Consider the following 17,910-nt stretch of genomic DNA (forward strand, 5'->3'; position numbering starts at 1 on the left):
GCTATGTGGTGCCTGCCAGGGATAATGAGAGGGGCTTTCTCCTCTTGCGAGAGTTGTGCTTCTTTGATCCGGCCTCCAACTCTCAGAAGGCCATCAGCATCAATGAAGGGATCTAGGGCTTTAAGAGGGCTGTCTTTAAGAAGGTTCTCCTTCTTCCGCAGACAGGCGTACTCCTTTTCATAGGTCTCCTCTTGAACAGCGTGAATGATCGTTCTTCCAGACTGTAAGAGTTCATCTATGGAAATCATTGTGTGACAATAATGCCAGCCTTTGCAGCCACTGACTTTGGTTGCAGGATTCTTCTGGAACACACGAGCAACATGGATGAGGCGAGCAACTGCTTGGGTCAAGGTCTTCCAGCTTGAAAACTTGGAGAAGCGCTGCGACCCAAGCCGTTTGTTTGACATTGTTGTGCTCATTGTAGAGACCAAGGGACGGATGTCTGGATCTGATGAAGGGTTCACCAGTTCGAAGGTGTCTTGTTCAAGATCGATTTTAAGGGGCTCTTTCAGGAATGGAGGTCCACCCAGCCAGCTGGTATCTGACAGACGTGCAGCAGTGACAAACCTTGTGGCGATATCTGCCGGATTCAGTTTTGTAGGCACATGTTGCCACTGCTCGGGGCGAGATGACCTCCTTATCCGTAGAACTCTGTTGCTGACATACACGTAGAAACGTCTGCTCTCATTCTTAATGTATCCTAATACTACTTTACTGTCGCTGTAAAGGATAGTCTCATCCAGTTGCATGTCCATCTCTGAAGAGATGAATTCAGCAAGTTCCACCGCAAGAACTGCTGCACAGAGCTCAAGTCTTGGCACTGTGTGCTCAGGAAGGGGGGCTAGCTTAGCTTTTCCCATGACAAAGCCCACATGGATGGCGCCCTCTGCATCAGTTAGCCTGAGATACGCTACAGCACCTATTGCCTTAGTCGAGGCATCACAAAAGACACATAACTCTCGCCGTGACATTTCTGAGAGAGAGGTGTGTGCGTAGGTTCAAGGTATTTGGAGACTGCTAAGGTCATCCAAAGAGGATCACCATGTGACCCATGTCTCTTCCAAGCCTGGTGGAAGGGGAGAGTCCCAGTCACTGTGGACTTTTGTTAGCTCTCATAGGATAGCCTTTCCTTGAATGATGACTGGGGCGATGAACCCTAAGGGATCGTAGATGCTGTTTACAGTCGACAGGACACCTCGACGGGTGAAGGGTTTCTTTTCATTCCCTAACTTAAAGATGAAGGTGTCGGACATCAAGTCCCAGTCGAGGCCCAGACTACGCTGCATGGGAAGAACGTCAGAACCAAGATCTAGATCAAGATCTTTGAAGTCATTAGCATAATCTTGGGACGGAAAGGCCTTCATTACTTCTCTCTTGTTTGAGGCGATTTTATGTAGCCGCAAATTTGCTCCAGAGAGCAGGTCCTTGAGCAGGTCAACTGCTGCTTCAACTGTAGGGAAAGACTTCAAGCCATCGTCCATGTAAAAGTCCCGATTGACAAACTGTTTGACGTCAGGGTCTCCGACCTCTGTACTCTGTCGAAGGCAGTAGATGGCCACTGCAGGGGAGGGGCTATTGCCAAAGACATGGACCCTCATACGATACTCGATGATGTCTTTGGATGGGTCATTGTCCCGGAACCACAGGAACCTCAGGAAGTTGCGGTCCTCTTCCCTGACGAGGAAGCAGTAGAACATCTGTTCGATGTCCGCCGTCACTGCCACAGCTTCCTTCCGGAATCTGAGGAGTACCCCAAGCAAGCTGTTGTTGAGGTCGGGCCCAGTCAACAAGGCATTGTTTAATGAGACGCCTCCGTACTGAGCGCTTGAGTCAAACACCACACGAATACTTCCAGGCTTTCTCGGGTGATACACACCAAAGGTTGGCAAGTACCAGCGCTCTTCAACTTCCTTCAGAGGAGGTGCCACTTCTGCATGATTGTTCTGAAACACCTTTTCCATGAATGTAAGGAAATGCTGTTTCAATAGTGGTTTCCTTTCGAGACTCCGTCTCAGTGATGAAAATCGATTTAAGGCCTGAACTTTGTTGTCAGGGAGGCGACGCCTTGGTGACTTGAATGGCAGCGGAGCTACCCAGCTGTTGTCTTTGTCTCTTTTTAAGTTGTCCTTCATGATTTTCAGGAATGACATGTCGTCAATGGATGAAACCACCTTGTTATCATCCCTTGTTTGCTGAAACACTGTGGAGCCCAACTGCTCTGCTTCTCCGCTGCAGAGAAGTTTCCTTGCTGTCTGTGGCTTAGGATGGGCGGTGCTTTGAAACTGACTGTACCTCTCTTTCACCTGCACGACATTTGGACAGGGTTCAAAGATGGAGGGACGTTTCTGCTCAGTTGTTCTGGTATAAAGGGTGTTCACGGTCTCAGGCTTGTGCACACCTCCCAAGCAGACATTACCAACTATCACCCACCCCAGGTCGAGTTTCTGTGCATAGGGGGCATCTCGGGAGCCATTCAACTGCTTGCGAACCAGCTCCATCAGGAGGTCACTGAGCTCGTGAAGTTTCGTATACTCTTTGTAGCCAATTTTGGGAAAGTTGCTGATGTGTTGAAAGAGAGCCTCTTCAATTACTTCAGGGGCCCCATAGCATGCTTCCAATCTGTCCCATATCATACAGAGTCCTCTTTGGGGATGATTAGCATTGACAGCCCTGATACGTTTTGCATGCTCTCCCGACTCTTTGCCAAGCCACTTCACCAATAAATCCATCTCCTCACTGAATGTCAGATTGAGTCCACTCACTGCATTTTGAAAAGACTGTTGCCAAGCTCTGTAGCTCTCTGGCTGGTCGTTAAATTTGGTCATACCTGTGGTAACCAGCTCGCGTCGGGCAAGATATCTGGCGACATCATTCATATTTGACTGGTCAGGATGAGCATTTTGCGGCACGTGGCTGGACATGGGGTGATGCAGTGAACTCTGCTTACTGGGCCTTACCCCATACGTGCTTTGATAACCATGGGTATTTCTGGAGGTTAGGGGTGTGGTCATAGTGGGTTGTGGTTGATGTGTAGTTACTCCGCTCACTGCTGTGTGGGTGAGGTTGGCACTAGCTGGATTATCCACTGCTTTGGGTCTTGGAGCTTGGGTACAGTTTCCAAGTACTGGGTCTACACGTAGGTGTCTGGTTTCATCTTGAAGGGGAAGATGAGGTGTTGATGTATACTCTGCGTGTAGCCAGTTTGCCTTGTCTGGAGAGCTTGTCTGCAATGAATGGGAATGTTGTACTTGGGTTGACTCCGTGAACAACTGACCAGCCTCATCCTGAGCACGCTCTTCTGGTGCTGCGGTTGAATGCTCTTTTGACTGTTCAGCGACATATTCTCTTGTCCGCTCTAGAGGGTTAAAGGGTGTCTCATCAAGTTGGAGCTTTCTTTTACTTCACCCGCTGCCGGCGATGCTGACGGCTGCTTCTAGGACCTCTGCCTCTGCCTCAGCTGCAGCTGCATCCCTTTCCAGAGACAACCTTACCATTCGTGACTCTAATTGTGCCTTTTCCACTTTCAGGATCATATCTTGCTCTGCAAAGATGAGTCGTGCTTTTGCTGCCTCTGCTTTGGCACGGGCTAAAGCAGCAGCCCTCTCAGCAGATGATTTTGAGGAACATGATGAGTAGGATCCAGACTTAAGTGACTGCTCCTTTAAATCCATTATGCGTGTCCAGCGTTTAACTATGTTATCTTCTGCAATGAAGTTGTGGTTTCACTATACTGCCTTCCTTATGCGCACTGAACACGAAGACAGTAAGCTCAACACCTTCCGTTCATCACGACTCTGGACACCAGGATGACTTCTCGTACCCAGGTTTAATGACAATTGAAAAGGGTGAAACTGAAGGAATACAAAAATACAAGAAAGAAATTACATTAATTAAATGATCCTTTAAATTTTTAGACCAGTACACAAAGATAGATTTACTTATTAAACATAATAATCAAATAACTCTGACAGTCTACTTTACTCTGTTACAACTTTCTATATAATTATTAACCAAAGAACAGCCTTTCACCTGAAGTGCTACTGTAAGCTGCACAGCAAAAAACAATTACTCAAAGGGGCCACAAGATGGCAGCATAAGACCATAAATGAAAGGCATGACTCAATGCTAACCTGCACGCAGCCAAACATAAATCTTTACACTGTAAACCTTTTATCACAGAATAAACCACCACTACATTATTAAACATAAAAGAAAGCTACATACCCACAATGCCACGAACTGCACAAGACGTAAGTAGTAGTTTGCTCGGAACACAGGAGGAGTGAATGAAGCAGCCTTGACTAGTTGGCTTTCTTCCTGAGTCTAATCACATGACCCACTCAGACTTTCTTAAAGAAACAATTCACTGAACAGAACCAACTGAATCATCTTAGAAATAAATACACACTAATTAATTGACTTAATAACAGAGGCATGACAAGTTTATTCAAAATTCACAGCGAAACATATGACGTGTAGGCAAATGACAGGTATCCCATTCCGTGGCATGAACTTTTGCAGCGGCGTCTCTGAGAAAACCATATGAAACACACACATACAGCATACATATTTTAATTAGTGCTGTCAGGTTATTAAAAAAATAATGTAATTGATTACAGGGTTTGTGATTAGTTAATCTAAATTAATCATTTAATTCCAGGTATATTTAAAAAAAAAATCTGTGTTTAATTTAATAATCATTTAATAATCTGGTAAACAGGGTGTGGGTTATTTCTGTTACACATCAAGCAGGTATTAAGCTGTAAATTGATTTTAAATTGGGAGAAGTGTCTAACTTGTGTGGGCCGCTGAAGAGGAGGTACTGCTGGCCCACCACCAGAGGGCGCCCTGCCTGAAGTGCAGGCTTCAGGCACAAGAGGGCGTCGGAGCAACCGGGAGTGACAGCTGTCACTCATCAACAGCACCAGCTGTCACTCATCATCACCACATCACCATAAAAGCTGAGATATCATCTACTAAACTAGGTAATATTCTCTGTTGAGTCTGAACGTTGACTTACGTGTGATCTGTTTGCAGCCGTTGTCCGGGGGTGCCCTGTCAGCTGGGTTGGCGGTCTGTGAGAGTGCCGACGTCTTCGCCTCTCACTCCAACCAGATAAGTGGTAACAGGAGCTGCTGTCGTGTTCCTATTTCAGAGGTGGAGGTGCCCCCTCCCAGAGGAACTGTATCCACACACCCACCATTAACTGTCTCTGCTTCCTGCCAGCAGTACCAGGTCTGACAGCTGGAGACGGTGGCCACCTGGAGATTCAGGGCTTGTCGGCTCCGGTGTTCTTCAGATCCATTGGCAGTGGAAGCCGTGTGGGAGCCGGCTCTTCTCTGGACGGACGTCTTCTATCCTCGAGCCTGCCCACACGTCACTTTTCGTATAATTGATTATCATTCTCAAACTGCATTTGTCTGTATTCCATTGTGCACAGTTTGCAACATTAAATTGTTATATTTTGGCTTATCCATTGTCCGTTCATTTACGCCCCCTGTTGTGGGTCCGTGTCACTACACTTTCCCAACATAACTATAATTTGGATGGGTTAAATGCAGACAAATTACATTGTATTTATGTGTACAATGACAAGAAAAGGCTGTATTATAAAGAATACCTATAAAAACAGAACTGTGGGAGTTTGGAGGCTGATTCTGTCTGCACAATATGACTCCTTTAATAATTATCTTATGAGATTTCATATTTAAATTTAAATTTGTCCATTGAACATTAAAATCTGTATGAAAAACAAATCAAACATTCTTAATGCGTTTTAACCTGTTTGAGTTCAGTGACGACGTTAATTAACGGTCATTAAAACCGAATTAACATTTTGTGCATGAATGTCAGTAAACGCACAAACTCCCACGTTTGATTTTTAACAATAGTTATCAAAACAAGTTACTTCAGTATAAAAAGTATTGACATCCAACACATTTATTGCTCTCAGAAACGTGTCTTCATTTACAGACCAAGTCACTGACGTCTAAACAAAATGGAGCAAAGTGTGACAGGTGCTGTAATTAATTCAATTAATGCTTTATTTTGACAACCACAATTTTAATACATAATAGCGACAGCCTGCAGTTATTACTTGTTTATGAGCTAACGATTAGCTTACCGTCATGGTTTGTCTCTTCGTCTGTAGCACCTCGTATCTTCTCGTCTTCATATTGTTGTATGAATTCCCAAAGTCTTCTGTACTTTTCAAGCGTGTTTCATCTCGTCGCCAGCAAATTTCTCTTAAAAACTCACAGAGCAGCAAACACACAGAGTCCGCCATTGTTTGTTTGTGTCGCGTATAAAACGACGTCATTTGGGTGCTCTTCGCCTGCGACTCCCAATGGTGCCACCCCGCGGTCAGTGACATGCGCAGTGGCTCTGGACTACAAATTTCCGCTGTCGCAACAGTGGCTGCTGCCGTATTCTGATCCAGCAGAAGTGAGCAAAATTGCACAGTTGATGCGGTGAATGATAAAACTGAAGTCGGTAAAGCGGACCTGCTAAAATTGAGGCAGTGAATGAAAACATTCAACATTAAATCGAGTACATCAAATGATACAATCGAAGTGTGTAAAGTAGAGGTACTAAAATCGAGGCAGTGCCAATGTTATATTTTTAAGACATAATATTTATAAGATTAATATTTACCATGTGATTTTAATGGCATCAAAAATTTACGATTGTAATTTTCAAAGGGGCAATATTAATCAGATGTAGTTTCTTACGTCACTCATTTTCATGTTTAGTACTTCACACCTTCCATTTTTATCAAGTCCAGTTTTACCCTTTTGATTTTTTAACCACATTCAATATTTACTGCTTTCACTTTTAACCACATTAATTGTTTTACTGCTTTCATTTTCACCACATTCAAAGTTTTACTGCTTTCATTTTTACCACATTCAAAGTTTTACTGCTTTCATTTTTACCACAATCTATGTTTTACTGCGTTCATATTACCACATTCAATATTTCAATTACCGTATTTTCCGGACTATAAGTCGCACTTTTTTACATGTTTTGGCCGGGGGTGCGGACCTATACTCCGGTGCGACTTATAAATGAAAAATATACCGGTAGGATCTCAATTAATTTACTGTAACAAAGTTTTACGTGACAGAGTCGATCTATGTTTTAAAATGGCCACCGGAAAAGGAAATGCAATGCATCATGGACACTGTAGTATGGCGGCCGTCCTATAAGTCACGCTGGTCGCGATAACCAATCAGAGAACAGAATGTTGGACGCGTATTCCTCACCTCACCGACAGCGTGTGAAGCTGACGAACACGGTGCTTGCTGTTATTCCGGCATGGCGAACAAAACAGCTTCATTGGATATCAGTGTGAGCAGAGTGTTTAAGTTGACGCTGAGAGCTGCGTGGGAGCACTGGGTGAGCGACGGCGGAGGATTAATGTGTGCACTTGGAAGGAGCTGGCGTCGATGATTGTGAAAAGCGTTTGAAGCAGACGAACATGGTGTTTATTCCGGGACGGCTAACAAAACAGCTTCAACCCTTGGATATCAGTGTGAGCAGAGTTGACGCTGAGAGCTGCATGGGAGCACTGAGCGACGGCGGAGGATTAGCGTCTGCACTTGGAAGGAGCTGGATCGACACCGCTGGGTGGTCATGAGCTGCGCAGGTAGGTGCTGCATGGTTCGGCTCGCAATCCTCACACAAAGGCTGCTTGCAAGCAAATGACGCAGTCGACAGGCATGAAAAAACTCACGCATGCGCACGAAGGTTCAAGGTTGGCTCATGCAAGCACATGTGATTCAAATCCATCAGGTTTTTGAAAAAAATAAAAAGGTCAGATACTTTTCTAACAGACCTCGTATATGCAGATGGGGAAAGAAAAAAAAAAAAGAAGGAAAGGTGATGTAACAGTAACAGATGGGACAGTGGTAAATATACCACTGTCCCATCTTTTTTCAAATGTGTTGCAGGCATCCATTTCAAAATGAGCAAATATTTGCACAAAAACAAAAAAGTCTATCACTTTGAACATTAAATATCTTGTCTTTGTGGTGTATTCAATTGAATGTAGGTTGAAGAGGGGTGCAAATCATTGTATTCTGTTTTTATTTACATTTCACACAATGCCCCAACTTCATTGGAATTGGGGTTGTGTACTTTTAACTCTATATTTCTTTCATTTGCTATCTTTTTAATCTTGTGATTTGGTTTCTAACATACTGGTATGTGTTGGCAGCTTTTTTATTTGTTAGCTTGTGGTTCGGACTCAATGAGAAGGGCGTGGTCCGGCTTTTTCTTCACACACTGGTAGGGTTGCCAACTCTCTGAAAAATAAATAAGGGACACCTCACCGCCAGGGCCGACCGGCCGACTGACCGTTGCCTTCACTCTTCCCAGCGTCTGTGTGAAACAATTTTTAACCATTTGACTGTTGACTTGACCCTGAATTTAGGTAGATGCATACATGCATTTGTTCTGATATGAACACATGGAAAACAAATTATTATTTAGCAATTTATTTTTAGTGCAAAATAAATTTTCACTCACAATTTCAATATGAGTATTCTGTCTTCTTTAAAAATAAATCTCTGTAGTGCTATTGCTTAACTTAAAATTGTATAAACAAAAAAAAAAAATAGAAAATTTGCATCATCCAAAACAATGTAACAGTGCACATTTACACATTTAGTGTAATAAAAAGTGCAAAAAATAAAGTCTGAAAAGTAAACAATACTGTTATAGCGCACCTTTTCCACCCAGCCATTTTCCTTTTCTCATTCTCCCCTGTATTTTTGCATTCTTTTTTGTTTGTTTTTTTTTTGTTTTTTTTGTTTTTTAGGAGGAGGAGTAACGACGTTACAGACATTGCTGTCCGTAGACATATCTGCAGTGCCAGTGTCGGTGTCTGTATCGATATCAGCCATGCTGATTTGTTATTGTCGTCCAGCGACCGTCGTCGGCTCATGACGTCGGTATCTTCTTGCGAGCGGATGTCCCTCGACCAATGAGATAAGAGTGATTCTGTATCGTCAACTCGTGTCTGTCAGCTCATTGGTGAAAAGCAGGAGAGAGGCTGGGATCAAATTTACCGTAAGTTTCCATATAAAGCGCCAGTCAATTCCATTGACATTTTACAGACTTTTTGATTCTCACAGAAATACGGGACAAACTGCGTCCCGTTTCAGGTCAATACGGAATGCACACTTTTATTTCCAAATAAGGGACGATTCCGTTTTTCAAGGGACGGTTGGCAACCCTACACACTGGCCACCCAAGCTCCACCACTTTAAGCATTAGTAAGTTCACCATGAATCAGTGGGTGTGGGCCTCTCTACATGGCGATGTCCAGACAAGGGTGTCTTATGGGTGATGTCTCATAGGCTTTGCCCAGTGTGCATACATTATGTGGTTGAAAGGCATTTTGCTTTTTGTTTGTTTGAGGCTCAGTTAAGGTACGAGGCACATTGAGTTCTTACAGTAGTGCTGTTGTAGAGTTGGGAAAGTTTGATTAGAATACTTTTTTCTGAAAAAAAGACAAAACTCTGGAACAAATTACTTTGTTTTATCCTTTTTTACATCAGAGTCCTGTGGAAGTTTTTATTTTTTTCTCCCTTTTTAACTTCAACTCCCAAACTTTACACACAGAAGCAAAATTATTTCACAAAATCCAGAACTATCAAGGTCAAAATTATTAGCTCCTCTGATGCTAATAGTCAGCTGTGTATTATTTTTCTGAAGAACAGGAGCTACATCTGAGACTTGCTGAAAACTACAACAAATACAATTCCTGACTTCGCTAAGTTGTTCACTAGTTTCTTGGCAGTTGTTCTGGGGGTCTTTCTTGGTGGCACGGTGGATTAATGGTTAGCAGTAATGCTTCACAGCAGTGGCGGCTGGTCAAAAACAGTCTTGGTGGGGCTGCTGTGCCAATAGATTCCCTTGCCTTGTCCAGTACAGGCATTCAAGAGAAAAGTCAGAAAATTACTACAGTTCCACAATAATCATTTCATGTCCTTCTCAAAATCAGCAGTTTTACAGATAAAGTTACCATTTACAGCTATATTAGGCCCCATTTCTACTTTGGAAAGGAACAGTATCAAATACAACACTCAAGTTCTTGAGCAAAGAACATTTCACCATTTGACACCAATTACACACATAGTGCACCAAACTGTACTGCACTGCCATTATCTTCAGACAAACAGATCCTGGGGTTCACAATGACACCCCCTTAACAAAATAGAAAATATCACCAAATTTACACTCTTCAAAATATGGACAAAAATTCTTCAATGGACAAAAGAACATTATGTACATACACAATGTTCGACCACACCTTCAGAGAGAGAGAGGAGAGAGAGGAGAGAGAGAGAGAGAGAGAGAGAGAGAGAGAGAGAGTGTGTGAGAGAGAGAGTGGGAGTGTGAGAGAGCGTGTGAGAGTGAGTGAGAGAGAGAGAGTGTGTGAGAGAGTGTGTGTGTGAGAGAGCATGTGTGAGAGAGAGAGAGAGAGAGAGAGAGTGTGTGTGTGAGAGAGCATGTGTGTGAGAGAGAGAGAGAGAGAGAGAGAGAGAGAGAGAGAGAGAGAGAGAGAGAGAGAGAGAGAGAGAGAGAAAATTAAGGTAATATTTTGCATGAACATTACTGAGTGGAATGGAGGCAAACTAAAGAAGCTTGAAAAACTTAAATAACTTGACTAACTAATAACACCAAAACCTTTAAATTAAATTGTGGATCACAAAGCACGTGTACAAATCAAATATATTTGTATATCTTTGATATTTGTAAATCACCCTCTGTGCATTTGCAAGTATTAATGAGACAAATTTAACTCCATACTCCAAAAATTTAGGTTTCCTAAATATTTATTACGGCCACTCTTAAAAGTTCACTTACAACTAAGTTTCTCAGGCTATATATCTTTTACTTTGTTTTATTGAATGGTTATGACCTCGGTGTTAAATTGGCAATAAATCTTTGACATAGACGATTTGTGTAAGGTTGATTCCATGCATTGTCTTGAGCACCATTTCAATGAATTCAGTTTATATACCTATGTGTAAGTTTACTAAACTTGCAGTCATTCTAAGTGATGTGTGTGTGCATTGATGCCACATTTTAGAGGAGCATGGGTGACTAAAACACATACTTTGGTATTTATAAAGCAATTTACTATATATTGTTCATTTCAATGACATTTTGTGGAGCCCCTCCAACTTTTACCCCAGCCCCCCCTCAGCCCCCCCCCCAACAAAAATTTTCTGGCGCCACCACTGGACACCGGAAACTACAGTTGCTTCCAGAACTCCTGGTTCCGTCAGCTTAATTGTGCCACCTGGTCCTGTTCTGAGTTGGTTCTGGACAAACTATATTTGGGTGTGACTTTCCTGTCTCCTGTATGCTCCAGCGGTCTCTCCCTCCTCCAGTGCTTGGCTTCTTGGTTTATTCTATTTACAATATATATCAATAAATCATTATATTTTTGTACCTTGGCCTGTTTTCTGCATTTTGGGTGCGAACTAACTGTCTCATGGGTTTTTCCCTAACAAACAGGGCTGTGACAGCGAGAATTCTTGCTGGTTGGTAGGTGATCAAATACTAATTTCATGCAATAAAGTGCAAATTAATTATTTAAAAAATTTGATTTTGTCTCTCACAGTTGAAGTGTACCTACATTAAAAATTGGAATCTCTCCATTCTTTATAGGATGGAAAAACTTGCAAAATTGACAGTGTATGAAATACTTATTTGCCTCACTGTGTATATACTTTCAGAAATAATACTAAATGCAAAATATGAACTATAACATAATAAATAATTCGACTTCCCCAACACATATACCTACTCACCCATGTACACCTACATGTGTGTGTGTGTGTGTGTGTGTGTGTGTGTATATATACGAGAGCTGTCCGTAAAGTATAGGTCCTTTTTATTTTTTTCTAAAACTATATGGATTTCATTCATATGTTTTTACGTCAGACATGCTTGAACCCTCGTGCGCATGCGTGAGTTTTTCCACGCCTGTCGGTGACGTCATTCGCCTGTGAGCACTCCTTGTGGGAGGAGTCGTCCAGCCCCTCGTCGGAATTCCTTTGTCTGAGAAGTTGCTGAGAGACTGGCGCTTTGTTTGATCAAAATTTTTCTAAACCTGTGAGACACATCGAAGTGGACACGGTTCGAAAAATTAAGCTGGTCTTCAGTGAAAATTTTAACAGCTGATGAGAGATTTTGAGGTGATTCTGTCGCTTTAAGGACTTTTCACGGTGCGAGACGTCGCGCAGCGCTCTCAGGCGGCGTCATCAGCCTGTTTCAAGCTTAAAACCTCCACATTTCAGGCTTTATTGATCCAGGACATCGTGAGAGAACAGAGAAGTTTCAGAAGAAGTCGGTTTCAGCATTTTATCCGGATATTCCACTGTTAAAGGAGATTTTTTTAATGAAAGACGTGCAGGCGGATTGCAGCGTCGGCTCGCAGCCGCCGCGACGCTCCGCCACAGGAAAAACACCTCTGTTGGAAGCCTTGAGGACAAGTTGGAACATCTCCAGCTGATAAACAATTTCTCATATACTCACTCCACTGAAAGCCATCAAAAGCCGCCTTGATTTTACAAATGGTTATCAACACGGAGGTGTTTTTCCTGTGCCGCCGCGCCGGCTGCGTCCCGACGTGCGGACCCGTCCGCACGTCTTTCATTAAAAAAATCTCCTTTAACAGTGGAATATCCGGATAAAATGCTGAAAACCGACTTCTTCTGAAACTTCTCTGTTCTCTCACGACGTCCTGGATCAATAGAGCCTGAAATGTGGAGGTTTTAAGCTTGAAACAGGCTGACGACGGCGCCTGAGAGCGCTGTGCGACGTCTCGCACCGTGAAAGTCCTTAAAGTGACAGAATCACCTCAAAATCTCTCATCAGCTGTTAAAATTTTCACTGAAGACCAGCTTAATTTTTCGAACCATGTCCCACTTCGATGTGTCTCACAGGTTTAGAAAAAATTTTGATCAAACAAAGCGCCAGTCTCTCAGCAACTCTCAGACAAAGGAATTCCGACGAGGGGCTGGACGACTCCTCCCACAAGGAGTGCTCACAGGCGAATGACGTCACCGACAGGCATGGAAAACTCACGCATGCGCACGAGGGTGCAAGCATGTCTGACGTAAAAACATATGAATTAAATCCATATAGTTTTTGAAAAAAAAAAAAGGACCTATACTTTACGGACAGCCCTCGTATATATAGTAGTGCTATGTGACTAAAAAGATTAATCCAGGTTTTGAGTACATTTCTTATTGTTACATGGGAAACAAGGTACCAGTAGATTCAGGAGATTATCACAAATCCAACAAGACCAAGCATTCATGATATGCACACTCTTAAGGCTATGAAATTGGGCTATTAGTACAAAAAGTAGAAAAGGGGGTGTTCACAATAATAGTAGTGTGGCAATCAGTCAGTGAGTTCGTCAATTTTGTGGAACAAACAGGTGTGAAATCAGGTGTCCCCTAATTAGGATGAAGCCAGCACCTGTTGAACATGCTTTTCTCTCTTTGAAAACCTGAGGAAAATGGGACGTTCAAGACATTGTTCAGAAGAACAGCATAGTTTGATTAAAAAGTGATTGGAGAGGGGAAAACTATACGCTGTTGTGTGTTGGGGGGGTTTGGCTGGACATTTTGGTACTGCCTTTTCTTTTCTTTCCTCTCCAGGTGGTGTGCGGGCTGCTCTCTGAGGAGAAGGTGCTGACCTTCACCCTCATCAGGACTATTGGCTGCACCTGTGGATGCTTCTCACGTGCAGACCTAAAGACTTTCAGCTGAAGCAGATTATGAGATAGAGCACTGCATTTAAGCCATGAATGATCAGGGCAGAATTGCCGGGAACTCGACCTTGTGATAACCGTTTGTGAGATGCTGAGGACCGCGCCAGGTTTTGACACATCGTGCCTGTGAAGGAGGACAGGTGAGGGACACATGCAGTCAGCACACTTCAGAGGTGATTATTGCTGGAATGATTGATAATAGTAATTTGGCGTCTTTACGCAGCTATACTTGAACGTTGGTGATAATTGTATGGTTTGCTCCTCACCGCCGTGGCGTACGGATTGATGATCCTCCACCTGTTGTGAGAAGCTGCTCTTTTAAATTAAGCCTAAATTCAGACCTGAACGTGTTGCTGATGATGTGTGCCTCTGAATGGTATGTTGTGTAGCAGTATTGACTTACCTTACCTTTTCCGTCCTTCACAGAGCCAGTTCTTGTCATAACCACCTGGGGGGTGTCGGCGGAGTTCCTGAGTCCAGAACTGCTGGGCTCCGATCCGTTTGGGCGCTGGAGAGCGTGCTGTCCTTCACCCCGCCAGGCCTTTGAACATTTGTGTTTGCACTTGTATTATTGCACAGGAGGGAAAATAAATTTGTTCTTTGGAACCGCTTTCTGGTTATTTAGCGCTGGGTTCAGTCAGACGCTGGTTCGGTTCTCTAACCCGCGACTACACATAACATACGCAGGTGCTAAAAATTATAGGCTGTTCATCTATAATGATCTCCAATGCTCTAAAATTAACAAAAAATCCAGAGACGCGTGGAAGAAAATGGAAAACGACCATCAAAATGAATAGAAGAATAACCAGAATGACAAAGGCTCACCCACTGATCAGCTCCAGGATGATCAAAGACTGGAGTTAACTGTAAGTGCTGTGACAGTTAGAAGACGCCTTTGTGAAGCTAATTTATTTGCAAGAATCCCCCGCAAAGTCGCTCTGTTAAATAAAAGACGTGCAGAAGAGGTTACAATTTGCCAAAGAACACATCAACTGGCTTAAAGAGAAATGGAGGTATATTTTGTGGACTGATCAGAATAAAACTGTTCTTTTTGGGTCCAAGGGCCGCAGTTTGTGAGATGACCCCAAACTCTGAATTCAAGCCACAGTTCACAGTGAAGACAGTGAAGCATGGTGGTGCAAGCATCATGATATGGGCATGTTTCTCCTACTATGGTGTTGGGCCTATATATCACATACCAGGTATCATGGATCAGTTTGGATATGTCAAAATACTTGAAGAGGTCAACAGAGGCCTTGTTGAAATGGGTGTTTCAACAAGACAATGATCCCAAACACGCTAGTAAACCAACAAACTCTTGGTTCCAAACCAACAAAATTAATGCCCTGCAGATGTGAAGAAATCATGAAAAACTGTGGTTATACAGCTAAATACTAGTTTAGTGATTCACAGGATTGCTAAAAAAGCAGTTTGAACATAATAGTTTTGAGTTTGTAGTGTCAACAGCAGATGCTACTATTATTGTGAACACCCCTCGTTTCCTATGTAACAATAAGAAATATACTCAAAACCTGGATTAATCTTTTTAGTCACATAGCATTACTATTATTCTGAACACTACTGTATATATATATATATATATATATATATATATATATATATATATATATATATATATATATATACAGTTGTGCTCAAAAGTTTACATAGGCTGGCAGAATTTTTGCTTTTTTTTGGCCATTTTTAAGAGAATTTGAATGACAACGCAAAAACTTTATTTTCACTCATGATTACTGTGGGTGAAGCCATTTATTGTCAAAACAACTGTGTTTCCTCTTTTTAAATCAAAATGACAAGGAACTACCCAAATGAACCTGATCACAAGTTACATACCCCTGTTCTTAACTGTGTATTGCCCCTTTAACATCAATGACAGCTTGGGGTCTTTTGTGGTAGTTATGGACGAGGCTCTCTGATGGCAAAGCTGCCACCTTAATATGTTTCGGACTTTATTTAGCATCAATTACAAAGAAATAAAAACAATATGGCACTCAATGGTAAATTCTGCATGGAGTAGACAGTTCTCAAAAACTGAGTGACTGTGCAAGAAGTAGAAGAGTGAGGAAAGCCACCAAGACAACCAGAATAAGTTATAGGCTTACGTGGCTGTGATTGGAGAAATTATGCACAGTGCAAGCTTTGCATTTTGTATCACAAATTATCCATCTTCATGATGAAGTGGTATAGAGGAGGATTTCCTTAAAAGGAAGACCTGAAAGTTTAGCTACAAATTGCCAGAAGGTACATCTGAGCCTGGATTTGATCTGTTTTGGTTAAAGAAAATCCTTCTCTGCTCTACTCCACTATGAAGCTAAGAGTAGTGATGCAAAATCCAATCATTGTGTGTGTGTGTGTGTGTGTGTTGTGTGTGTGGTGTGTGTGTGTGTGTGTGGTGGTGTGTGTGTGTGGTGTGTGTGTGTGTGTGAATTAGCAATGTCAGTTAGCTTAATCAAATTATGTCTCAGGAGAGTCGTTGTCCCCCGCACATGCGCACACATGCAACCTGGTTGGCGCTTGTGCATGCGTATACTATCAAAGAAAGACTGTGTACGTTCTCAGTGCAGAGAAAAAAAAAAATCACGTCAGAAATGAGTCCAATTTTTCTTCTCCATGCTAACAGCCTCCAGGGCAGCACAGTGGATTTGTTTTGTGCGGGTGTGTGTGTGTTGTGTGTGCACATGTGCGCGCGCACATGTGCACGAGGACGTGTGTGCGTGCGCAATGACGTGGCACAATGGGATGAATTAATCCACGTCATGTGACATACAGTACAAAGCATCAATCAGATGACAAGGATCCACTCAGCCATTATATACGTAAATACCCATATTGTATTGTACTGTATAATTAGTTGAAGTCCTGATAGGCATGCCAGTGACATTTAAGCCCCCTCCTTCCTGTGCCTATCAAAAATAATCTGCTTTTATTTGTTTTTAAACTGGATGATGTCTGGACCCAGTTTCCCTTCCAGACCATTCCAAAGTTTAATTCCACTGCTTGATATGGTAATTCGTTTTCATTGTGGTTAGAATACTGCAGGTCTTAAAATCAGTGTTCCCCTTAAATTATAACCCTGTTGTGAAACACTCTCAGTACGTTCCTAAGTAATACATTTTACTGACTTTATGGGTAACAGTGCTGTTTGCATTCCAACATGACTTTTGACTTTTTGGTTGTTGACTTCACAAATAATGTCAGTGTTTTAGTATTTTATATATATATATATATATATATATATATATATATATATATATATATATATATAGATATATATATATATATATATATATATATAAAATAATGCATTAGCATGATCCCGAAACCCAATATTGTGAACAATTCCAATGGCTCTTTTTGCAGTATAAAGAGTGAAAAGAGTCTTAAAATCAAATCAAATCAATTTTATTTATATAGCGCCAAATCACAACAAACAGTTGCCCCAAGGCGCTTTATATTGTAAGGCAAAGCCATACAATAATTACGGAAAAACCCCAACGGTCAAAACGACCCCCTGTGAGCAAGCACTTGGTGACAGTGGGAAGGAAAAAACTCCCTTTTAACAGGAAGAAACCTCCAGCAGAACCAGGCTCAGGGAGGGCAGCTTCTGCTGGGACTGGTTGGGGCTGAGGGAGAGAACCAGGAAAACGACATGCTGTGGAGGGGAGCAGAGATCAATCACTAATGATTAAATGCAGAGTGGTGCATACAGAGCAAAAAGAGAAAGAAACACAGTGCATCATGGGAACCCCCCAGCAGTCTAAGTCTATAGCAGCATAACTAAGGGATGGTTCAGGGTCACCTGATCCAGCCCTAACTATAAGCTTTAGCGAAAAGGAAAGTTTTAAGCCTAATCTTAAAAGTAGAGAGGGTGTCTGTCTCCCTGATCCGAATTGGGAGCTGGTTCCACAGGAGAGGAGCCTGAAAGCTGAAGGCTCTGCCTCCCATTCTACTCTTACAAACCCTAGGAACTACAAGTAGCCTGCAGTCTGAGAGCGAAGCACTCTATTGGGGTGATTGTACTATGAGGTCCCTAAGATAAGATGGGACCTGATTATTCAAAACCTTATAACTAAGAAGAAGAATTTTAA

This window comes from Thalassophryne amazonica, chromosome 6 (genome assembly GCF_902500255.1).
Source record: "Thalassophryne amazonica chromosome 6, fThaAma1.1, whole genome shotgun sequence".
Taxonomy (NCBI): Eukaryota; Metazoa; Chordata; class Actinopteri; order Batrachoidiformes; family Batrachoididae; genus Thalassophryne; species Thalassophryne amazonica.